Source organism: Stenella coeruleoalba, assembly GCF_951394435.1.
Source record: "Stenella coeruleoalba genome assembly, chromosome: 6".
In the NCBI taxonomy this organism is placed as follows: Eukaryota; Metazoa; Chordata; class Mammalia; order Artiodactyla; family Delphinidae; genus Stenella; species Stenella coeruleoalba.
The window spans coordinates 46,746,357-46,773,033 of NC_137151.1; the positions used below are offsets into that span (position 1 = coordinate 46,746,357).

Below are 26,677 nucleotides of genomic sequence, written 5' to 3' on the forward strand. Positions count from 1 at the left end.
TTTCTGCTGAGAAATCAGCTGTTAAGTTTATGGGAGTTCCCTTGTATGGTATTTGTCATTTTTCACTTGCTGCTTTCAATAATTTTTCTGTCTTTAATTTTTGCCAATTTGATTACTATGTGTCTCAGCATGTTTCTCCTTGGGTTTATCCTGTATGGGACCCTCTGTGCTTCCTGGACTTGCATGGCTATTTCCTTTCCCATGTTAGGGAAGTTTTCGACTATAATCTCTTGAAATATTTTCTCTGGTCCTTTCTCTCTCTCTTCTCCTTCTGGGACCCCTATAATGTGAATGTTGTTGTGTTTAATGTTGTCCCAGATGTCCCTTAGGCTGTCTTCATTTCTTTTCATTCTTTTCTCTTTATTCTGTTCCAAAGCAGTGAATTCCACCATTCTGTCTTCCAGGTCACTTATCTGTTCTTCTGCTGCAGTTATTCTGCTACTGATTCCTTCTAGTGTAGTTTTCATTTCAGTTATTGTGTTGTTCATTTCTGTTTGTTTGTTCTTTAATTCTTCTAGGTCTTTCTTAAACATTTCTTGCATCTTCTCGATCTTTGCTTCCATTCATTTTCCGAGGCCCTAGATCATCCTCACTCTCATTATTCTGAATTCTTTTTCTGGAAGGTTGCCTATCTCCACTTCATTTAGTTGTTTTTCTGGGGTTTTATCTTGTTCCTTCTTCTGGTACATAGCTATCTGCCTTTTCATCTTGTGTATCTTTCTGTGAATGTGGTTTTTATTCCACAGGCTGCAGGATTGTAGTTCTTCTTGCTTCTGCTGTCTGCCTTCTGGTGGATGAGGCTATCTGAGGGGCTTGTGGAAGTTTCCTGATGGGAGGAACTGGTGGTGGGTAGAGCTGGCTGTTGCTCTGGTAGGCAGAGCTCAGTGAAACTTTAATCCGCTTGTCTGCTGATGAGTGGGGCTAGGTTCCCTCCCTGTTGGTTGTTGAGCCTGAGGCAACTCAGCACTGGAACCTACACAGGCTCTTTGGTGGGGCTGATGGCATACTCTGGGAGGGCTCATGCCAAGGAGTACTTTCCAGAACTTCTGCTGCCAGTGTCCTTGTCCTCATGGTGAGACACAGCCACACCCCGCCTCTGAAGGAGACCCTCCAACACTAGCAGGTAGGTCTGGTTCAGCCTCCTGTGGGGTCACTGCTCCTTCCGTTGTGTCCCGATGCGCACACTACTTTGTGTGTGCTCTCCAAGAGTGGAGTCTCTTTCCCCCAGTCCTGTTGAAGTCCTGCAATCAAATCCCACTAGCTTTCAAAGTCTGATTCTCTAGGAATTCCTCCTCCCATTGCCGGACCCCCAAGTTTGGAAGCCTAACATGGGGCTCAGAACCTTCACTCCAGTGGGTGGACTTCTGTGGTATCAGTGTTCTCCAGTTTGTGAGTCACCCACCCAGCCATTATGGGATTTGATTTTATTGTGATTACGCCCTTCCTACCATCTCACTGTGGCTTCTCCTTTGTCTTTGGATGTGCAGTATCTTTTTTGGTGAGTTCCAGTGTCTTCCTGTCGATGATTGTTCAGCAGTTATTTGTGATTCCAGTGCTGTCACAAGAGGGAGTCTCCATCTGTTTGTATCATCTTTAATTTCTTTCGTAAGTGTCTTGTAGTTTTCTGCATACAGGTCTTTTGTCTTCTTAGGTAGGTTTATTCCTAGATATTTTATTCTTTTTGTTGCAATGGTAAAGGGAGTGTTTCCTTCATTTCTCTTTCAGATTTTTTATTATTAGTGTATCGAAATGCAAGAGATTTTTGTGCATTAATTTTGTATCCTGCTACTTTACCAGATGCATTGATTAGCTCTAGTAGTTTTCTGATGGCATCTTTAGGATCTTCTGTGTATAGTATCATGTTCTCTGCAAACAGTGACCGTTTTACTTCTTCTTTTCCAATTTGGATTCCTTTTATTTCTTTTTCTTCTCTGATTGCTGTGGCTAAAACTTCCAAAACTATGTCTAATAATAGCGGTGAGAGTGCAACCCCTGCCTTTTAATTGGGGTATTTAGACCATTTGTGTTTGATACGGTAATTGATTTGGTTAGGTTTGTCTGTCATTTTGCTGTTTGTCCCATGTTTTTTATTTTGTATTTGTCCCATTTGATCTTTGTTCTTTTCCCCTTCTCCATCTATTTTCCTTTTTTGTGTAGTATAAACCTCATGTTACATTTTTAAAAATTTAAATTGTTAATTATCTTTAAAGATATTTAAATGCAAGAAAAAGATTTGATATGTTTAGCCGAATAATTTCTATTTCTGGTGCTCTACATTCCCTTTGTCTTAGATCCAGATTTCAATCTGGTATTATTTTGCTTCTTCCTGAGGATCTTTCTTTATCATTACTTAAATTCTTTCAGCTTTGTATATCTGAAAAAGTCTTTATATCACCCTCATTTTTTTTTTTTTTTTTTTTTTTGCGGTATGCGGGCCTCTCACTGTTGTGGCCTCTCCCATTGCGGAGCACAGGCTCCAGACGCGCAGGCTCAGCGGCCTTGGCTCATGGGCCTAGCCGCTCCGCGGCACGTGGGATCTTCCCGGACCGGTGCATGAACCCGCATCTCCTGCTTCGGCAGGCAGACTCCCTACCACTGCACCACCAGGGAAGCCCTCACCTTCATTTTTGAAAGATACTTTTGCTGTCTGTAGAACTCTAGGTTGACAGATTTGGGGGGATTTTTTAGTACTTTAAAGATGAGAGCTCACAGTCTTCTCACATGCATTCTTTTTAGTGAGGAATCTGCTGTCATCCTTAACTTTGGTCTTCTGTACATAACACATTCCCCCATCCCTCAGCTGCTTTTCAGACTCTTATTTCAAGCAATTTGATTATGATGTGCCTTAGGGTACTTTTCTTCATACTTTTTTTGTTTGGGATTTATTTTGTTTCTTAGGTGTCTGGGCTTATAATTATCACTAAATCCAAGAAAATTTTAGTCATTGTTTCTTTAAATTTTTTTGTTCCTGCTTTCTTCTTTCCTTCAGGAATTCCAGTTACACACTTGTATTACACTTGAATCATCCCACACGTCACTGACACTGTCCGTTTTTTTTTCAGTCTCTTTTCTTTCTCCATTTCATTTTGGATAGTTTCTATTCTTATGTCTTCACATTTACTAATCTTTTCTGCAGTGTCTCATCCACTGTTAATCCCATTCAGTGTATTTTTCACCTCATAGTTTTTGTCTCTAGAAGTTCAATTTGGGTTGTTTTTTTGTTTTGTTTTACTATCTTGCATATTTCTTTATATTTTACTGTCTTGCATATCTCTTTTATAGTTACAGTAACTCTGCCAATGTTACAGTTACAGTAACTCTGCCAGTGTTCTTATCTGCTAATTCTAAAATCTGTGAGTCTGGATAAGTTTCAATTGATTGATCTTTTTAATTGAAATTTTCATTTAATTGTAGGTTCACATGCAATTATAATAAATAATACAGAGAAATCCCATGTACCCTTTACCCATTTTCTGCCAATGGTAACATCTTGTAAAACCAGTGTAATATCATAACCAGAATACACTGATACAAAGCACTGATCTTGTTCACATTTCCTTGATTTTACTGGTACTCATTCATGTGCATGTATGTGTATTTAGTTCTGTACAGTTCTATCCCGTGTGTACAATTCTGTCCCATGTGTAAGTTCTGTTCTCTGTTTCTAAAATTTTGTCACTTCAAAAATGTTAAATAATGGAATTACATAGTATATAACCTTTGGGGATTGGCTTTTTTCACTCAGCATAATTCCCTGGAATTTCATTCAAGATTGACTGGTTTTATGCCTCACCACATGTTTTATTTTCCTGCTTTTTCCATGTCTGATCATTTTTACTTCATGTTATACACTGTGAATTTTTCCTTCTTGAGTCCTGGGTATTTTTGTATGCCTTTAAATATTCTTCAGCTTTCCTCTAGAGTGCACTTAAGCTACTTGGAAATAACAATTTGATCCTTTTAAGTCTTGCTTTTAAAACTCATTGGGTGGGACCAGAACAATGTTTAGTCTAAGTCTACGTATTCCCCACTATTAGGCAAGACACTTCTGAGTATGCTACTCTATACCTAATGAATTATGAGGTATTCTAGTTCCCAGCCCAGTGTGAATGCCAAGTGCTATTCTCTCTATCCTTTCAGGGAATTCTTTCCTCAGCCTCAGTTATTTTCCTCACATGCATGCATTTATCAGTACTCTGAGGGATGCTCAAAGGGAGCCTTCCACAGATATCTGCATTTCTCTCCCTGCAGCTCTCTCTTCTCTGGCATTTTGTACTGCAAATTCACACCTTGATCTCCCCTGACTCTTCAGCTACATCTCCTCAACTTAGTCTGCTGAGCTCCAACTGGGTTCACCCTCTTTGCACACAGAATAGAAACTCACTCAAGGCAATAAGCTAGGGCATTTCTAGGGCTCATCTCCTTTGTTTCCTATTTCTGAAAGATCACTGACCTTGATTGACTGATGTCTAATTTCTTAAAAACCATTGTTTCATATATTTTGTCTGGGGTTTTTTTTTTGTTAATTTCAAGCAAGTGGGCAAATATGACCCCGGTTATTCCATCTTGGCTGGAAGCCAGAGTCCTCTATGATTTATTCTTAATCAAATTTATTTTTTCATTTTGACATAAGATTTATTCTCTTTGATCAAGAAGACAGAAACAAAATTGAAATTTAATTGTCTTTTAATTTCATTTTATTATTTCAGTGTTTATCCAAGTAAAAGTCTTTCCCTGAATCTTCTTCTTGTTCCAATCATAACTTTAAAAGTTCCTTTTATATCTTTAGGATTTTTCTAAAGCCCAATTCATTCTGTACTTGATAAAAGTTTTTATATTTTTCTTGCATGCCTTTTCATTTTTCCCTTCTTTTCTTTCTACTTTTCTTCCTTCTTTCCGTTCAGTAAGTATTTATTGAAGGCCTATAATGTGCCAGATACTGTGTTAAGCACTGAGAATAACTTATGGAAAGCATAGACAAAGTCCTTACTCTGTTGCGTAAATTCTAGTGATGAGAGAAAGGCAATAAACATAAACAGATTCTTTTAGTCAGGAATATGTGCTATGAAGAAAATAAACAAGATGGCATTTTGAGGTAATGTTTGAGCTCAGATATTAGAAGAGTTTAGGAGAGGGAACAGCAACTGCAAAAGCCCGAAGTCAAGAATAAGTGTGACATATTCAATAAACTGAAAAAGGACACAACTGGAGAGTCATTTACAAAGAAGAGACTGGTACAAAATGTAGTCAGGTAAATATCAAGAAGTCAAATGACATAAAGTCTTAAAGGCTGAATCTTCGGTTTATATGACTTTTCTTTTGCTTTTGAAACATACCTCTTTATACCTAAGCCACCTGGAAAGCTCCCTGTTCAACCCCTTGAGCCTCTACATAACTCTCTGGTTTCTTCATCTTTGGGCTTAGGCTGGTTGTATGGTCATGGTCAGAGTGTCCTTTTTTTATTTTTTTAATTTAAAACTTTCTTTGAGTTCCTTATAATAGATGCTGACAATGCACTTTTGTCTGTCTTTGAATACTTTGAAATACACTTTCCCAAAGTGTAAGATACCTTTGTGACCACACCCAGTGTGCACTTCCTAGGCTATTACAACGTCCAAGAGAACATGACCGATTTTTCCAATTATATTCCAACTATACCTGTTATTATTATTCACAGTTAAACACAAAGAAGTACTTTAAAGAGACAGTTGTGAACAGGCATCCAAAATTTTGTCAAGCTCTTATACTTTATCACAAAAACTTCTATCAGATTGCTTCTCCCAATCCATTCTTTTTTTTTTTAACTTTTAAAAATTTTTTTTTTTTTTTTTTGCGGTACGCTGGCCTCTCACTGTTGTGGCCTCTCCCGTTGCGGAGCGCAGGCTCAGCGGCCATGACTCACGGGCCCAGCTGCTCCGCGTCATGTGGGATCCTCCCGGACCGGGGCACAAACCCGTGTCCCCTGCATCGGCAGGCGGACTCTCATCCACTGCGCCACCAGGGAAGGCCCTAAAATTAATTTTTATTGGAGTGTAGTTGATTTACAATGTGTGTTACTTTCTGCTGTACAGCAAAATGAATGAGTTATACATACACATATATCCACTCTTTTTTAGATTCTATTCTCATATAGGTCATTACAGAGTATTGAGTAGAGTTACCCGTGCTATACACTAGGTTCTTATTAGTTATCTATTTTATATATAGTATTGTGTATATGTTAATCCCAGTCTCCCAATTTATCTCTCCCTGCCCCTTCCCCCTTGGTAACCATAAGTTTGTTTTCTACATCTGTGGCTCTATTTCTGTTTTGTTAATAGGTTCATTTGTACTATTTTTTTGGATTCCACATATAAGCGGTATCATATTTGTCTTTCTCTGTCTGACTTAACTTCATTCAGTATGACAAACTCTGGGTGCATCCATGTTGCTGCAAATGGCGTTATTTTGTTCTTTTTTATGGCTGAGTAATATTCCATTGTATATATGTACCACATCTTCTTTATCCATTCCTCCGTCGATGGACATTTAGGTTGCTTCCATGTCCTGGCTATTGTAAATAGTGCTGCAATGAACATTGGGGTTCATGTATCTTTTCAAATTATGGTTTTCTCCAGGTATATGCCCAGGAGTGGGATTGCTGGATCATATGGCCCAATCCATTCTTTTTTTTTTTAATATTTATTTATTTGGTTGCACCAGATCTTAGTTGCAGCAGGCGGGCTCCTTAGTTGCGGCATGCATGTGGGATCTAGTTCCCAGGCCCCCTGCATTGGGAGCATGGAGTCTTAATCATTACACCACCAGGGAAGTCTCCTGGCCCAATCCATTCTTAACACAGCAAAAAAGAGATACCATCCTAAAGTGCAACTAAAGTCTTGTCAATCCTATGCTTATACTCTTGAAAGCTTCCCGTTGCAATGAAAAAAAAATTCACAACATGATTATGAATAATGAGCCCCTACATGATTCCCTCCCTGCCTATTTCTCCAGCCTCATCTCATGCCACTCCCCACTTCCCTCATTACATTTCAGCAACGTGGATCTTCCTTCAGTTTCTGGATCACACCCAACCCTTTTCCAGCTCTGGAATTTTGCACATGCTGTTTCCTTTGCCTAGAATACCCTTGCCCAGATTCCCTTCTCATGGCCAGTTTCTCTCTCATCTTTCAGGTCTCACTTAAATTTCATCTCCTCAGGGAGGACTTCCCATCTCTCTAAGGGAGATCTTTCCTACCCCTCACCCTTGTTCTCCCTTAGGTCCTTATTTATTTCTTTCACAGCACTTAACATGACTGCCAGTTATTTTATTTATATATTCATTTCTTGATTTTTGGTCTTTCTCCACCACTGCATTGTAAGCCTTCCAATTGTAGGATCCCCACTGCCTACAACTATGTCTGATATGTAGTAGGCCATAATGAAGGATTTAAATAATTTCATTTGATTTTATACCTAGTTCATATACTTTTGAATGAATGAATGAATAACCATGTTATAAACAAATCATAAAACTTAGAATAAAACTGACTTTTCAACAAAGATTTTCTTTAATACTGAAGTATTAAAAAGTCCAGTGAGGGAAAGGACATATAGGTATTGTAAAATTCTCATTATCTGAATTACTGGTTCAGTGTAACCCAATTACTCTAAACACATCTATAGCTGAACAAATGAAAAAGATTAAGAACAGTATCATCTCACAAAATGCATTTTTACTAAATATAATTTCATTTTTAATGTTAATGACAAGTCTTCTTTTTGTATTTTATACGATTAATCAAGATTTGGTATATGAAATTTCCCTGTGGCTTTCTGGTATTTTATATATATGTATGTGTGCATGAATATTTATATATTTATATGTATAGTCATATATATATGAAGTAGATTGAGGCTACCAAATATTTTCCTAGAAAAATAGAATTTATACAGTAGTGAGCTGTTTGTGATGTCTGATATAACACCAAAGTTGAAAATATGAAATAGTGTGGGATTTTATCTCTTTATCATTCAGCATTATTCGCATAATACAGTTAAATCAAAGCACTTGTATTATAATATCCTGGTGTTTTTTTCAAACAGAATATTTTTGTCTGTTGAAAAAAAAGGGGGTGGGGGGGTGTGGAGTTCCCTGGCAGTCCAGTGGTTAGGACTCGGAGCTTTCACAGCCGTGGCCTGAGTTTGATCCCTGGTCAGGGAACTAAGATCCCACAAGCCACACAATGTGGCCACAAAAGAAAAAGATATTGTCTGTTGAAGTGTTCATACTTAAAATATACAAATTACTGCTGCAGTTGTCTTTTGAAGTGTTCATGCCTGAAACATTAAAACTATCACTGCAGTTTCATCTTTGGATTTGTTTATTGTTTATTACTAGTAAGAAATGACCTGGTAATATAAATTTGAAATTTACTTGAGGGTTTCAGGATTATTTTCTTATAAATTTGGTAAATTCCTTTTACTTCTCCCTCTTGTTTTCAGTGTAAAAATTCATAGCTATGTTTTGTTGTTACCTGCTGTGTTTAATAGATGACTTATATGTCAGCATCTGTTTTGGGGGGGTTTTTTGCGGTACGCGGGCCTCTCACTGTTGTGGCCTCTCCTGTTGCGGAGCACAGGCTCCGGACGCACAGGCTCAGTGGCCATGGCTCACGGGCCTAGCTGCTCCGCAGCATGTGGGATCTTCCTGGACTGGGGCATGAACCCGTGTCCCCTGCATCGGCAGGCAGACTCTCAACCACTGCGCCACCAGGGAAGCCCCCAGCATCTGTTTTCTGATTCTAATTTGGATATCTTTCTGACAAAAATAATGAATCAATAAATAGTATTACTGCTCAGCTATGAATTAGAATTAATAAATACTCCTAAAAGTTACATAGCATTCCATATACTTTGACTCTCTAGATCAATAGAGACTAGTTTATTAGCTTACAGGTTAATCTAAGTCATCAATATCCTTCTTGAAAACTATAAAAATAAAAATATTAAAACATAACCCTGTTGAAGGTTAGAAACAAAAAGCTTCAATAAAGAGTAAAGTTTTCAAACAGTACCTATAGTTAGAACTAAAAAAATCTTTATCTTTTTATTCTGCACCTTTGCTTCTGTATCAGGTTGCCATGGAAATTTTTTCATTAACATTAGATTTTTCCAGAGATGAAATTGCTTGCATCATCTCATCTCCTAATATTCCTAAAGCCTCCTAAGCCAACTTTAGTGGTTTAACCTCCAAGTTCCAGATTCCCAAGAATTTCTGCCATGCTGAGTATTCTTGAAACTCAAATGTAACACACTGATGTGTTCAATGTTAATATCAAGGTTACTGCCATGTTTTCATTCTTGGTCCAAAGAAAGTGTTTTAAACATTTTTAAGCATCAAGGAAAAACTTTGAATTGTAAGCTGAAGAATTCCAAGGACATTTACCTAATAAAAATAAAGAAACAAAATCAGATGCTTTTATAAAGGCTTATACGTAGTATTCTAGGCTTTTTTGCTATAAAATATTAAAGTTCAAGTTAATGAACAAAGAAAACTGTATTTGATTTGAGTAATTGGACCTTATACACCTCTACATAATATGTTAAAACTCGTACCTGAGTCAGTTCTTAAAAGTAGAACTTCACCTTGTGTAGACTGCCAAAAATAAACATAATTTTGTCCTAAGTACTTGATTGCTTCACGCCTCTTGAGTGAACATCCCAAGTGGTTTCCAAAAGTTATTCCTCAGGTTTTGAGGGAACATACCTGTGTTACTTGTTTTTGAGCACCTAGATTTTTAGTAGATATTCAGTACATGTTTCTTACTACCATGTTTCTTACTGACATGTAATTTTAGTCTAAGATAAGATACAAAAGGCACCCAAGGAAGAAAAGGTTGAAAATTCATGGCATTTGATGTGAAAAGGAACCCAATTTCACCATCAATAGATACAAAAAATACTATTATAATCCTTATGTATGATATTTTAATGTAGCTTAAATGTTTCTACTTTTTTTTTAGGAAGTAACTTTTTATTTTTCTTTATACAAATACAATTTTTAAAAATTCTGCATCTTTTTTTTTAAGCCCAAATTTTATTATAAGATTCAGTGAACATAACTCTGTTAAATTGCTAGCACAGTTTCTCACTCTTTCACACACTGTTCTTACAGACTGACAGTGCTCTCCAGACCTCACTTTGAATAGCACTTAGTAGTTAAGTGATCATTTAAAGTTAGGGACGGTACCTAACTTTTGAGCCTTACTTTCTTTATTTATCCAATGGAACCAATAATACTTACCCTGGCATTGTCAGAATTAAATGAAATCATTGAAGTGTCTGTCATTGCCTGGCAGAAGCTGTATGTCTCTTAAATAGTAGTTCATTAATCACCCTCCAATGCCTAGGGAAATTCATAGGAATTCGATTTCTTTTCTTTCCTGCCTTTAGTAAGTCTGTGCATCACAGGCAACTGGAGATCTGGTTTCTTTCAGTCCGACCATGGTGTTTAGAGTCCTTAGGCTTAGCCTGGGAATGTTCATTGTTACTGGCTGGCCTTTGCTTCTACGCCTTTTCAGTAAACAACATTCTATCCTGATGATCTTTCCATAGCAGTACATTAGTGATCATCTCCATTCTAAACGTTTTTACTTTTAGAACATGTTCTTCAATTCATTTTTCCTCACTTGACAATATGTCTTAGAAATTTTTCCATATCACTGTAGAACTACCTCTTTTTTTTTTTTTGTGGTACGCGGGCCTCTCACTGCCGTGACCTCTCCCGTTGCGGAGCACAGGCTCCGGACGCGCAGGCTCAGCGGCCATGGCTCACGGGCCCAGCCGCTCCACGGCATGTGGGATCTTTCCAGACCGGAGCACGAACCCGTGTCCCCTGCATCAGCAGGCGGACTCCCAACCACTACGCCACCAGGGAAGCCCAGAACTACCTCTTTTAACTGTTTTATTATCTTCCATATTATGAACGTTTTATTATTTACCCATTCCCTAGTTAATAGGCATTTAGGTTGTTTTGTATTTTTCATTCTAATGATCAGTGCTAGTGAATATCATTTTACATAATTCTTTGTGCACATATTATTATTTTTCCAAGCATGATAAAGAAGAGGAGCTACTATTTCAAAGAATATGCGTATCTTAAGTTAATACTGGTGCTGATACATATACCTCCTAAAAGGAGGTAAATGGTCCTTCTACCAGTAGTTTGACACTAGCTGTTACCCCATACTCTTGACCGAACTTGCTATTACCAGTCTTTTAAAAATGTTTACACATCTTAGGAGTGAAAAGTGATACTTTGTTATTGCTTTATTTTGCATTTTCTGATTGCTACGAAGATCGAACATCTTTTCTTAAGCTTACAGGCCTTTTGGCATTTCCTCTTCTCAGCCTATCCATATTTATGGTCCATTTTTCTTTTGGGCTTTATATCTTTTTTTTATTGACTTTTGGAAGTTACTTATACATTCCAGATACTAATGCTTTAGACTGTTATATATGTTGCAAATATTTTCCCCCTATCAATTGTCTTTTAAGTATTTTGGTGATTCTTTTGCTGAACAGAAGTTTTAAATTTTGATATAGTCAAATTTAACAGTCTTTTTCATAATTGCATTTGCTTTTTGTATCTCCTTTAGAAGGCTTTCATAAATATAGTTCAAATAAACATTCTTTTATATTGTCTTACTGCATTTATGTTTTAGCTTGATTTAGTTTTTGTTTTTGACTTATGTCTTGAATCATCTGGAATGCATTTTTGTAAATTACATGAGTTATGAAAGTAACTCATTTTTTTCCCCAAGTGAGTATACAGTTGTCCCAATGCCATATATTGAATTGGCCATCCCTTTCCTACTGATTTAAAATACCACCTCATAAAAAAAAATAAAATGCCACCTCTATCATCAACTAAATTTGCATATCTATGGGTTTATTTGTGGCCAGTCTCTTCTGTTATACTACTTGCCTATTCTTGTATCAATACTACAACTTTTTAATATGTTTTACTATTTGATAAGGCAATTATCCCTTTCTTGTTTTTGTATGTTAGTTTTATACTTAGCTACCTTCTAAATACCTTTGTCCTTGGTTCTAATAATTTTCCAGTTTGGGTACTTTAGGAAAATGATCATGTTGACTTCAAGTACTGACAGTTTTATTTCTTTATTTCTATTAATCATACCTCATTTAATAGTTATATGTCTTACTAAATATTCAAGGCTTAGCCAAGTGCACATAAACACCTAAGAAGGGACACATTTTTATCAGCTTCTCCAGAAGGTTTTATCCTTCTCTACCTATCCCTCTCCCAAATTTTGTCCTCCATTCACGCAAGATGGATTGGAGTTTTCTTTCTTCCTTCCTTCCTTTCTTTTCTTTTCTTTTTTTTTTTTAATGAACAGTTATTTAAGCTTGAGTTACTCCAACCAATATATGGGGCTAGGGGAATTAACAAGGTAGAGAAGCGATTCAAAAGTAGAATAGCCCATTATATTAATCTTTTCTGACCTGAAGTCGAATTTTTCTTTCTCCTTTATGTATTTGGGCATTTAATCACTTTGCCTTATAATCTTCAAAAGTCTATGTTTTGTCTCCCCAACATTTTAACTCCTTCCGATTAGGCTATTTCTCCTGCCTCATATACTCACAGTTCCTTTCCTCTTCCCCTGATACCTGTACTGCATGTCCTTTAACTTCATATAAACCTGTATTCCAGCTTAGATTCTGTGTTCCATATTTCAGTCACACAGGTGCCATATCTCAGACTTCATTGCCCCTCTATCTTTTGCCCACCCCTCTTCAAAACCATGGTCCTATTTTATTTTTGTTTGATTTTCTTACATTTTTTGAAATAATTTCAAACTTACCGAGACGTTGCAATAGTGCAAAGAACTCTATTCACACAAATTCAGCCAATTAACATTTTGCCATATTTCCTTTATCATTCTCTCTTGCCCCACTCTATGTGAGTGTTTGTGTATATTTTTTAGAATACTTTGATATTAAATTGCAAAAATCATATAATCTGTTTTGTTTTTGTTTTTTCTGTGCCTGTACTCAATAAGCCAGAGGTCCAGCTCTGTCCATACTGCTGTCTTGTCTGATAAGTCATGTTCTGGTGAATAAGTTCACCTTTTGGATTCTGCCATAAATTCATGATCATTGACCTCAAATTGGCTTTCACCGCTACCTATGTATGAGTGACTGTTTTTAAATTTACAAATAGAGGGATGTTTGGGGATATCATTTTGTTATGACGTCCTGTATGGAAATTTGATCAGATGATACATTGTGTGTGATTTCATTTGTCTGGAATCACTGAGATTTCCTTTATGGCCAGCTATTTTTATTTACTTACCAAATATTTACATAACGCTTACTATGGGCCAGGAGCTAAGTACTTTATAAATCTTCACTTATTCAATTTGCTCAACACTGTGTGGTAGATATTAGTATTATCTTCATTTTGCAGATGAGAAAATTGAAGAAGAGAGATATAACTTACCCTAAGTCACACACCAAGAGGTAGAGTTGAAATTTTATTTTCAGCAGTCTGGGTCCAGAATTTGTGCTCTTAACCACAATTTTTAGGGTTTTCCCCCCAAGATTCTGCTCTTTTCCATCTTGTTCAACCTCACTTTTTAAGAGGCGGGTATTAAAAGTTATGCTTTCAACCTAATTTTTTTTTTTTTTTTTTTTTTTTTGCGGTATGCGAGCCTCTCCCGTTGCGGAGCACAGGCTCCGGACGCGCAGGCTCAGTGTCCATGGCTCACGGGCCCAGCCGCTCCGCGGCATGTGGGATCTTCCCAGACCAGGGCACAAACCCGTGTCCCCTGCATCGGCAGGCGGACTCTCAACCACTGCGCCACCAGGGAAGCCCTTTTAAACTTAATTTTCATGGAAACAGTCATTCTCTTTTTATATTTATATTTCATTTGTTTACAAAATATTTTATTAAATTCCTAAATGACACCAGCAAGTGTTATTGACTCAGACAGCTTTGGAAACAACACAACTGATATTCAAAAGCATATAATTCAGGTGGTAAGAGCAGAAGTAAGCTTTTGCCTGTTTTCAAATGGAAATGCTGTTTTGATTAATTCAGTGATTTGTTTATGTGGAGGTCCGTTAAGAGACTTTCCTCTGTAGTTCAAATCAGAATATGTTCTTCAAGTAAATAAAGGCAGAATCACTGAAAAGTTATTTGCCATCTGACAGATGTCATTATCAGAAAATAAGTACATAGGAATGAAATTGCATTTGTAAATTAAGATACTTGTAGACCAGCAATGCTTATGTTAGAAATGTCATGGATCTATGATACCAAAGCTGTTTTTAGCTTTATGTGCATAGAGATTCATCCTATGCTAGGAAGACTGACATATTTTTTAAAGCTGTATTTCTGATACTCCCTAGCACAAGTTCTCCACTTCAGTCTGGTCAGGCTCTTCCCCCATCCCACGGGTATCTAATCTCAGTAAACATATATAAGATTGAGTTGAAAACATTGAAGTCATCTTTATAAAGTATTTCTTGCTTTTCTAGCTTATGTAGAAAGGATAGCATTGGAATGACCAGGAGAACATCTAGCTCAGAGGAGGTTCTTCAGAGTTTTCCAAACGTTGGACACTAATTTACATTTTTAAATTATATTAAGTATTTTAACACAGTCATAAAAATAACATGCCCACTCACATGTGTTATACCAAGTTGTAACACATGAACACATCATGAAACAAAAATAAACTGTGCTGCTAGTTTATATTTTTATGAACTGCTGACTAAAGCCTTGCCACCAATTTCCCTGTAGATATGTGAACTTCTTATGAGTATGCATTTTTATTTTTAGTTGGCCTTTTTTTAAAACTTGAGTCCATTGTTGTATCTCCAAATCAAATTATGCAAGCAAGAGAATAGCTGCAGCATATGTATGCTCCATTACATAAATACAAATACGACACAGAGGAGTCTTCCTGCCACGTATCCTTATCACTCCTTAACAATTCTGCAATGGCAAATTAATGTGATAATATTGTATTAACGAAAGTCTTCTTGCTTAATTTAAGTTTTTGGTAGTTCTTACCCATATTTTGTATTCATGACCAAGGACATGAGTAATGATTAGATATAGTCATTCAATTTTGGAAACAGGATTTTCTTTACTTCCCTTCAAGCTTCTAGACCATTTTGATTGCAGCAATTTTAATATTGCCTAAGCCAAATTTACTATTTTTCCAAAAAGTTGACATTTACAATAGCTTTTATGTGGTAATCAGAATTGTCTCAATATTATAAAACCAAAACAAAGTACAGAAATAAATTTGTTGATGAAGATTACTTAAATTGCAACTGTCACCTATATCCCTTGGTTTCATACGTTTTATTAATCAAAATAACCCATTATTCTTATTGATGGATTTTAATAAGTAATATTATAATTTGGTCTTCCAAAATGAATTATTACCAACAAATCTCTTTTTCTGCTTTTTATAATGGAAGTTCCATTTAGATTTTATTAGACAAAAGAGACCTACAACTAAAATAATTTGAAAACTACTGATCTAGTTCAGTCCATTAATCTTAACAAATTGAAAAATTAAAGCTCAGGTTACATATCTTGCTCAAAGTTATAAGCTGGAAAATTGTAGATACCAAACTTCCTGTTCGTTCACTGTTCTTTCTATTATGTGTTATCTCATCTCTGAGTTCCTGTAGTACATTTAGTTTATGCCATGCCATTTAGCATTTAATGCCATGGTTTGTATACAGGCATTCATTTATTTATTCAACAAGTAATTTTCTGTGTGCCAGATACTCTTTTTTCTTTTTAAATAAATTTATTTATTTATTTTTGGCTGCGTTGGGTCTTCACTGCTGCACGCGGGCTTTCTCTAGCTGCGGTGAGTGAGGGCTACTCTTCGTTGTGGTGCGTAGACTTATTTGCGCAGGCTTCTCATTGCGATGGCTTCTCTTGTTGCGGGGCACGGGCTCTAGGCGCACGGGCTTCAGTAGTTGCGGCACACGGACTTCAGTAGTTGTGGCTTGCAGGCTCTAGAGTGCAGGCTCAGTAGTTGTGGTGCATGGGCTTAGTCGCTCCGCGGCATGTGGGATCTTCCTGGACCAGGGCTCGAACCCGTGTCCCCTGCACTGGCAGGTGGATTCTTAACCACTGCACCACCAGGGAAACCGACGTCAGATACTCTTTTTGGCACTGGAAATCGTCTCTGAATCCAAAAGTTGAGCTGAAAATAAAATAAGAAAAGTAGATTCTATTCAGCCTTCATTTGATTTTGGTTAAATAAATACACACCTACGATTAATCACCTTGTGTATCACTGATTGGTTTTAACATATCATTAAGAACTTTTCTATTTGTGATTATATTTTAGGGGAGTAAAAAAAAGTTCTCTAGGTGAGAAAAACAAATAATTCAACTCAAAGCACACTGTTTTCATACCCAGTACCTGATAATGTAAGTACATAAAACAGAATATGGTAAGGGCTGTTACATGCATGTAAGCAATACTGTAGAATGAGATAGTAACTCTAAGCAGGAGACTGGAAGAGGCTTCATGGAGGAGTTGACCCTGGAATTTAGTTAAAGGACAGAAGGTTGCTTTAAGAAAGTGAGAGGAAATCTTTCTATGCCCAGGGAACAACACGTGCATAGGCATAGAGTTGTGAACAGTTGTGGCATTTCCAAGAAAGATTAATGCATTAGAATACTAGGATGTCTTGAGAGAAGTGGTGAATAAGCATTTTTAGGCATCATTATATGATTGAACAACGGAAGTAATGAAATGTGAGGACTTTTTATATTGTACACCAGGTATTCCTCATGCATCTACCTGTTTCTGTTCCTAAGTTCTTGAAGAACACTGATGGTATTTTGTACTTGCCCATTTATGGTGACAAGTGCAGTGCCATACATGGCAAGGGCTTTGTATATCCTTACTGATTAATTACACTCATCATTCACTCAACAAATATTTTTGGCTCCAGCATGTGTAAGATTCTATACTTTGTGCTATGAGAAGTAAAAATAGTTGCGATACAAAGCCAGCCTTCAAGAAACTATTGAGCCCAAAGCACAAATTAGTCTGGGATAAACCATAATGGGAAAGAATATTAAAAAATAGTGTCTATATGTGTAAAACTGAGTCACTGTGCTGTACAGCAGAGATTGGCACTACACTGTAAATCAACTGTACTTCAATTTTAAAAAATTTTTTTAACTAGCAAGGGTTTTTGTCTGTTATGGTGACTAATACATCCATATGTTCACAGAGCTTATGTTCTTATCAGAGGAGACAGACAATAATAGGATAAATAGTAAAATACAGTATGTTAGATAGTGATGAATACTAAGAAGAAAAGTAAAGTAGGAAAAGAGGGAAATTGATTATCAGACAGGAAAAGGAAAGGTAAAATTATTTAATTTCTCTTGCCTCAGTTTCCTCAACACTAGAAAAGAAAAAGTAGTAGTACTTACTTACAGGGCTGTGACAAGGCTAAGTGAGTTAATATGTGTATGTATAAAGTCCCAGAAGATGGTAGGATGTCAGCCAGTATTATTTATACATTTGGCCAGAATAACTTTAGCACAACAGTCATCTTATTTTCATCACTTATGGACTTCTTTTATTTTAAGACATATTTTTATTAAAGGATATACTTCCAAACAGTTTTGAACTACTTTATCTATGGAGGAAGGCTCCCTCATCCATATCTTGTTTGTTTTAGCTTCTGCTTCCAGTGCAGTCACATCTAAATCACTTTCTTACTGAAGTGAATCATCATTCTTTCATAGTATTTCTTATACAGAACAATATTTGCTTATCTGGATGTCAGGGCATCATTTTCTATTTAAGGCATCGGGCAGGCATCCAGATCTTCCTGTGGAAAATATTCATTAATGCCTCATCACTTATCACATCTCAAGGTTAACAGATCTAACAAAATGAGACCTTTATGCTTGCTTACCAGCTAAAAATGAGTACCATATTGGGATTATTATTGCCAGATAAATATAAAATATTCAATATTAATCTTTTGAACTAAGATCATTTGCATGGATTAGGTAAGGTTTCAGGTCTCCTACTAACCTTTCTTTGCCTGTGTAACCTCTGCACATCCTTAGATGTATCCTGCTTCCCCCTTTCTCTGATCCCTGAAAACTGGACTAGCTCTTTCTTTGTGTTCATTTAGCGCTCCATACTTAGCCCTAGCACAGCTGGTGTCACTCAGTGTTCTAATTAATTACCTGTTTACCTGACTGCCCACCTCCCTACCCTCCACCGCTCAGACAGTAAGCTCCTTGAGCTAGGGGAACAATGTTCTTTTTATGTCTGGGCCCCGAGTATCTGTTACAGTGCTTCACATGTAGTTGACTCCCAATAAACTTAAAACATTAAATATAATGCCAGGAGTACCTTTAATATATCAGGAATATAGAAACATAGTTATTTAACCTTGGTCACACATCCCTTAGTTGTTTCTTTGTCTCTCTTGGCTGCTTTCTGAGGAATAGTGTTGCTCAAGCATGCTGCAACACCCTGTCCTACACAGTCCCCTGTCCTGCTTTGACCCAAAATCAAAAAGAAAAAGTAGGCCAGATATCTGGAAAGACCTCAAAGGTAGAGGAGCACCCTGTGGAGTACTGTGGTCCAGGATGTGATCCCTACTTTTCCAATTTTAAAACATTGACTTCGCCATTCCTCTCAAGGGTGATGGGCCTCTAGGTTCTGACAAAGACCATCTATATATATATATTTTTTTAACATCTTTATTGGAGTATAATTGCTTTACAATGGTGTGTTAGTTTCTGCTGTATAACAAAGTGAATCAGCTATACATATACATATATCCCCATATCTCCTCCCTCTTGCATCTCCCTGCCACCCTCCCTATCCCACACCTCTAGGTGGTCACAAGGCACGGAGGTGATCTCCCTGTGCTATGCAACTGCTTCCCACTAGCTATCTGTTTTACATTTGGTAGTGTATATATGTCCATGCCACTCTCTCAAATCGTCCCAGCTTACCCTTCCCCCCTCCATGTCCTCAAGTCCATTCTCTATGTCTGCGTCTTTATTCCTGTCCTGCCCCTAGGTTCTTCAGAACTTTTTTTTTTTAGATTCCATATATATGTGTTAGCATACGGTATTTGTTTTTCTCTTTCTGACTTACTTCACTCTGTATGACAGTCTCTAGGTCCATCCACCTCACTACAAATAACTCAATTTCGTTTCTTTTTATGGCTGAGTAATATTCCATTGTATATATGTGCCACATCTTCTTTATCCATTCATCTGTCAATGGACACTTAGATTGCTTTCATGTCCTGGCTATTGTAAATAGTGCTGCAGTGAACATTGTGGTACATGACTCTTTTTGAATTATGGTTTTCTCAGGGTATATGCCCAGTAGTGGGATTGCTGGGTCGTATGGCAGTTCTGTTTTTAGTTTTTTAAGGACCCTCCATACTGTTCTCCATAGTGAATGTATCAATTTACATTCCCAGCAACAGTGCAAGAGGGTTCCCTTTTCTCCACACCCTCTACAGCATTTATTGTTTGTAGATTTTTTGATGATGGCCATTCTGACTGGTGTGAGGTGATACCTCATTGTAGTTTTGATTTGCATTTCTCTAATGATTAGTGATGTTGAGGATCCTTTCATGTGTTTGTTGGCAATCTGTATATATATCTTCTTTGGAGAAATGTCTGTTTAGGTCTTCTGCCCATTTTTGGATTGGGTTGTTTGTTTTTTTGATATTGAGCTGCATGAGCTGCTTGTAAATTTTGGAGGTTAATCCTTTGTTAATTGCTTCATTTGCAAATATTTTCTCCCATTCTGAGGGTTGTCTCTTCATCTTGTTTATGGTTTCCTTTGCTGTGCAAAAGCTTTGAAGTTTCATTAGGCCCCATTTGTTTTTGTTTTTGTTTTTGTTTTTGTTTTTGTTTGCGATACGCAGGCCTCCCACTGTTGTGGCGTCTCCCATTGCGGAGCACAGGCTCCGGACGCGCAGGCTCAGCGGCCACGGCTCACGGGCCTAGCACCTCTGCGGCACGCGGGATCTTCCCGGACCGGGGCACAAACCCATGTCCCCTGTATCAGCAGGCGGGCTCTCAACCACTGCGCCACCAGGGAAGCCCTGTTTTTGTTTTTTTTACAGTACGTGGGTCTCTCATTGCTGTGACCTCTCTTGTTGCGGAGCACAGGCCCCAGATGCGCAGGCTCAGCGGCCATGCCTTACGGGCCTAGCCGCTCCGTGGCATGTGGGATCTTCCCGGACTGGGGCACAAACCCGTGTTCCCTGTATTGGCAGGCGGACTCTCAACCACTGTGCCACCAGGGAAGCCCCCCATTTGTTTATTTTTTTTTTATTTGCATTTCTCTAGGAGGTGGGTCAGAAAGGATCTTGCTGTGATTTATGTCATGGAGTGTTCTGCCTATGTTTTCCTCTGAGAGTTTTATAGTGTCTAACCTTACATTTAGGTGTTTAATCCATTTTGAGTTTATTTTTGTGTATGGTGTTAGGGAGTGTTCTAATTTCACTCTTTTACATGTAGCTGTCCAGTTTTCCCAGCACCACTTATTGAAGAGACTGTCTTTTCTCCATTGTATATTCTTGCCTCCTTTGTCATAGATTAGTTGACCATATGTGTGTAGGTTTATCTCTGGGCTTTCTATCCTGTTCCATTGATCTATATTTCTGTTTTTGTGCCAGTACCATACTGTCTTGATTACTGTAGCTTTGTAATATAGTCTGAAATCAGGGAGCCTGATTCCCCCAGCTCCGTTTTTCTTTCTCAAGATTGTTTTGGCTATTCAGAGTCTTTCGTGTTTCCATACAAATTGAAATTTTTTGTTCTAGTTCTGTGAAAAATGCCATTGTTAGTTTGATAGGGACTGCATTGAATCTATAGATTGCTTTGGGTAGTATAGTCATTTTCACAATGTTGATTCGATATTTGCAAGAATTTAATTTCTAAACCAGGTGACCTGTTTGTTGGTTGGTTTGTTTTCATTGATTGAAATACCTGTATCTGATATCTAAGTCACTAACTTAATGATATCAAAGCTCCTATGAAATCCATCAAATAATTAAAGGGTTGTTCAATGCCTGTGGAAACAGAACAAAATGAGTTAAACTGCACCAAGGATTATTTTACCCACACTGAGGAGCAACCTTGTCCTTGTCTCCCTGATGGCTAGGAGAAAATTAAGGGGTAATAAGGTCTCAAGTATACTTTTGAAAGTCCTTATAATGTTTTTCCTTATTTGCTAAAAGGAAGCCGTTTTAAAAGTCAGGGGAAAATGTCTTTTTGTAACTCAATAATGATAATGTACAATTTGGTTCCATAATTCTTTTATCCCAACATTAAGTTCCTGAAATAATGATAATGTGGTATTGCTGACAATGGTTCTAAGAAAGAAGGAAAGATAAAGAATTAAAGTTGGATGAGCGTTCTCTGTACCCTCTGACTCCTCTAATTCAACGATCACCATAGTCACAGGGTTAAATCAATTTCATTAAGAAGGTTGACTGTGTGTGCTTGTGGTTTTAGCTGGCTTACCGGCTGGTATTCCTTCATATACTAACAATGCGTGAAGATCCACTACAGAGTAGAGAGTTCATCCTCTACCCTTGTGAAGAAACAATGAAGTGTAGGTTAAATGGTCATTAAAAGAAATAAGTTGTACCTCTTGTCAAGGTCTACAGTCTGTCCTTCAAGCCTTACCTCAAGGTCCTTTCTATTCCAGAAGGTTGGAAACCCAAGTGCCTACGGAGGCCAGGCTGGTGGGAATGAAGCAGGAAGCCACTGCAGTGTGCTGGAGATCCAAGTCCTTTCTGAAGGAGCAGCCACTGCTCCGTTCCAGATAATTGTTGCAAGGCAGGAATGCTGACCTAGTGTTACCACATTGTCCAGTTTCTCAGGTAAAGCAGGAAATGCAAATTTTCATGTGACATCTTTTGATTTAAGTATTGTCAATTAATTCACTTGTATTATTATTCTCAAACTGTGTGCGTGCCAGATACTTCCACAGGTGGGATTTGGCCCAGAGCCCTCGTGTTTGTAACTTGGTTTTGTATTTTGCTTACCTATTTGTTAAATTGCAGACTTTATTTTCTACAGGTTTTGCTTTGCTTCAGCATGTTCTCTAAAATATTCTATGCCTGGTTTTGTGCTATTGAAACTACCTTTCTCTCCAACCTGAACATTTTGTGCATAAGTTTTCTTTGGCTGCTACATTTTCTCTGCCACCATCAGCATTCCACTGAGCAGTCAAATGCTAGATGGAGTCTCCTTGAGACACTTTTCTTATGCCACCACTAAACATCTACAGGTATTACTACTTACTCATTTCCTTCCTGATGTGTAAGCTAAATAAACACAGTAAAAGATCATGGGATTTAGAGATTGTGTGCTTTGGGCTGCCCCTTCTAGAATTTACACAGAGACTGTCTTCTTTCTCTTGCATCTTGAGAACCTTATCAGATAATTAATTAGACTATGGTTATCCTTTACATTTAATTATGTTTGCTGGAGATGTTGATTAGACTTAAGTGTTCCTAGATATTTATACATATAAAGAGACAATGTATTTGTTTCTTCAATGGCTGAGGAATCTTCCTGTTTTCACTTTGAGTAACTTGATTGCCAGTGTTACAGGGGGGCGGTGGGGACCATTACCTCTATGTGGAACTAATTACTCCAGGTAGGAACTTGGCATCCATTGCCATGTGAATTGAAGAATGCTAAAACATTTTTTAAGTAAAAGAGTACATAAACATTAGTTGTTTCAATATGTTGTACAACCCCCAGATGGACAAAAATCACAATTGTTTCATTCTTAGTACAGTTTTGATTTTAAAAAATTGATATACATTCTTTTTTTTTAACAATGATTTGACCTATTGAGCTACATTGAGTAGCCAAAATACTAGTAATTCACAGATAAAATGTGAAAATAACCCCTTAAACTTGCTTAATGCACTCTTAAAAAGATTATGTAAATGTAAGCAAGTATTTTTTATAAATAATCTTTTTGAGAAATTTTACTATACCATAGAAAAGCAAAAATAGCCAACTATGTTGATGCCAAATATGCAGAAATATATCATAAATAAATTTTCCCTCAGAGTTACAGTGAGTTTATTAATTAGTTTATAAATGTTCTGGCGTGACCTGTTACTACACTTTAAAACAGTTCTCTAAATTTTTTTTAAAGAATATGTATTTGGGAGCTGTGATTGTTCACTTTTTGGCTTCTAAGAAAATAAACTGCATCATAAGCATTTTCTACATGTTCATACAAACCCTCACTTTGCTTCTATATTTTTTAAGGCACAAGGGAAGCTGTAACTTGAAGTTAGCTGCCTCAGTTGCTTTTTCTTTGTAGTCACGTAGAATGGTGAGCGCAAAGAAAAAGCTCAGTTATGGGTAGTAATGCATGTGAATTCCTGAATATCATAAGGGGGAGTTATAAAGAGAACTAAATTTAGACCTGGAAAACCAAATAATGACTGGAGAAACCAGGGAAGGCCTCTCTGAGGAAGTGACATGTAAAAACTGAGATAATCAGAAGTTGGTTTAATGAAAAACATGGGGATGACAGATGACATTGCAAGCAGAAAAGTAAGGGTGACAGCCTGAGACATTTTAGAACAAATCAAAGGGATAGCCTTAATTTTTCTTTCTGCTATTTAGGTCAGTCAGGTTAATGTGGTATTCTTTCTGACTCTCCCTATCTTTTTCTCCACTTAGCTAAAACAGAAAGAGAAATAATAGCATAATACTAGGCACAAAGCTTGTGACTGTTTCCAATAAAAATCTTCCCTAATGCTTTTAAGTATTGGGGAAACATTAATTAGCTGTTCTATGCATATAACATTTAATTTTTTTGGAAATAATAATTTTCCTAATTACAGATCCAACACATTTTTATTATAAAAATTTTTTGAAAATATAGAAAAGCAATGAAGAAAATAAAAGTCACTCATGTTCCTGCTATCCAGGGATAAGCATGGGGAAGATACTGCTGTTCTATTACTATATCTACATAAATAGTAGCATTTTTGTAAATGAAGATTTATACTATACATGCAACTTTGTCATGTGTTTTTTCACCTGACAATGTCATGGACCTTTTCAATAACATGATTTTAATAGCTATGTATAAATAATAACAACTTAGATATTTATTATGTGCTAGGTACTAGTTTACGACTTTTAACTTATTGTATCCCCAGAACAAAGCAGTTCTATAAAATCTCCATTTTATAAGGAAAGAAAATTTTTTAAACTTTTCCAAGGTCACAAGCTATTAAAATGTACAGCTACATAGCATCTCAATACTGTACTTAATTTAAATAAAATCCTATTTTAGACTTCTAGATCATTTCCAGTATAATGTTTGGCTATTTGAAATAATACTCATGATTCTGTGGGTTGGAAGTCTAGGCTGGGCTTAACTGGGACAGCTCATCCCTGTTCCACATGGTGCTGGCTGGGCTCAGTTACATGTCTGGGGCTTCAGCTGGACTAGCTGGACCAGCTGGACTTTTCTCTCTCCACAGAGTAATAAGTCCCAATTCCTGATGGAAGGAGCTACAAAATATTTGTGGCCAATTGCAATCTACTACATTCAGCACTTAATCCTCCAAAGGCTTCTGTGTGCCGAGAATGTGTAAGTTGCTGAACGTTGGTAACATGAAATGGCCTGTGTAAGTAATCCTCCTGACCATAGAAGGGCATAGGTCAGGATCCTTGTTACCTTGACTCTGAAGACTGGCCTCATTCTCAGGAGCCTATCCCTATACCTTCCGAGTTTGTGAAAAAATGTTACCTTCCACGTGAATGTGATCCTTATGCACAGTTTTTGAATGTTTACACTCTTCTGCACTGAAAGGGCAAGGACGTTTGAAACTAGAGAGTTTTAGTGATCAGAGCAGGAAAGATGTGCTTGTGGTATCCTGATACAACTGTATAAAACAGGTGTAAATGTACTGGGGTACTTTGGGGTGAGTAAGTAGAGCCTGGCAGAGGCATTAGGTCTCTTACAAAAGATGTATCTGAGAGGTATGTTTTGGAAGAGGTGGCTGCACAGTGAATATTAGAACCAAATGAAAATAATAACCAGAGTTAAAATGAGGCTACTTTTTGGAAGGTTTTTTTTTTAAATGAAAGAAGATATAACTGTAAGATAAGTGTGCTCATAAATAAAAATGCATAACTTGAGTAAATATAGGTGAAAGGTGAAACAGATGGGAAGGTTGAATGGGAAGGCTGGCTAAGTACTTTTAAGGAACTGTTTAAATAATAGATATGAGGATGAAAGATCACTGAAAAGGGAAATGTCATTCAGGGTTACCCTAAGAAGCATAATTTAACTTAATAATGATGGAAAGATGATGAGTATATCCATTCATTACCCAATCAAATGATAACATTGTAGCCACTCAGACATTACTCTTCAAAATGCTAACGCTTATGTTATTTCTTAATCCAGTTATACCTGTTGTTGCATGTACATATTGTTTTGGAATTTAAGTATAGAGGTAGGTTTTATGTGAGCTTTTTTTCTCAATTGGAGAACATGAGGCATTCACCCTTGCAAATGTCAGAATGGAGGAGACTTCTTTTTTCTATTTTTTTAAATTTTTTTATTGAAGTATATAGTTGATTTACTGGAGGAGACTTCTTAACTTTGAATATTTCCTGAGTTAAGTTTATAATCATTGTATAAAAAGTACAAATGATAACTTATACTTATATAACATTAAATATTGGTGTTTTACCTAATTTACATCGTCTCACCTTGGTGATAGCTCATTCAGGATTCATTCTGTCCTACTGTGTATCCAAGTAATGGCCCTGAGCACAAGATTAATGCGTGATGTCATTATAAACATTTTAATAGAATTTACTCATAATATCACATGACTTAAAAATCAATTCATTATTTTTACATTAATCAAGGTTGTGTGACATTCAGAAGAATGTATGATGTTTGATGTTATTCAGAAAGATTTATGAAGATTACCTACTTATTTTCATGATGTCATATTCTCTGATACTTAGTCTGCATGGTGTTTTGGGTGTAACTTTTAAAATATACACTTATCACTGCATAACATAGTGAATTTATTCTTAGGTTGACAAGAATGTCAATAAAGCAGATAGAGAAAAAAGGTCTATTGCATTAATTATCATCCTGTTGAAATACAAGTTTCATTTTTATATGGTTGCATTCATCTATTTTAGTGGTTCCATTATTAATCCAATTAAAGTGTGTATATAAACCATTTAAATAAAACTCTGATACACTTTACAAATAAAGTATAAAGTTAACATATTGTTTTTTTTAGAAGCCCTATCATACTTTTGCTACACAGAAGTTATTACTCAGAGATTTTGAGATCATTAGGGACAAATCTAGAGCAAAAAACATCCTTTGTATTTTTTGTCAACATGCATAGTCACCGGCTTCTGTTGACTTCTTTTAAAAACTTTTCTTTCACTTTTGACGCCTGTGTTGCTAAAACTTTACAGGCCTACGTGGTAAAAATCAAAATATAAAACTGTATTGGCTAACTAGAATGTAGTCATTGTAGTAACTTGTAACTAGTCTTCATCAAGTATTTAAGCACCTCCTGTAGGCCAGGG

The 26,677-nt window shown here is 36.8% G+C and overlaps 1 protein-coding gene across 13 annotated transcripts in view; it reads left to right on the forward strand.

The window, feature by feature from the left end:
- MBD5 (methyl-CpG binding domain protein 5) overlaps positions 1–26,677 on the forward strand; it is a 404,533-nt gene that overhangs the window by 317,093 nt on the left and 60,763 nt on the right. For 12 of the 13 annotated variants that reach the window (XM_079924733.1, XM_079924731.1, XM_079924740.1 and 9 more), the window contains one exon: positions 21,771–21,945. The gene's annotated coding sequence lies outside the window, so the exon portion shown is untranslated. The remainder of the gene's footprint in view (positions 1–21,770; positions 21,946–26,677) is intronic. The other variant, XM_079924744.1, reaches the window with a different exon arrangement.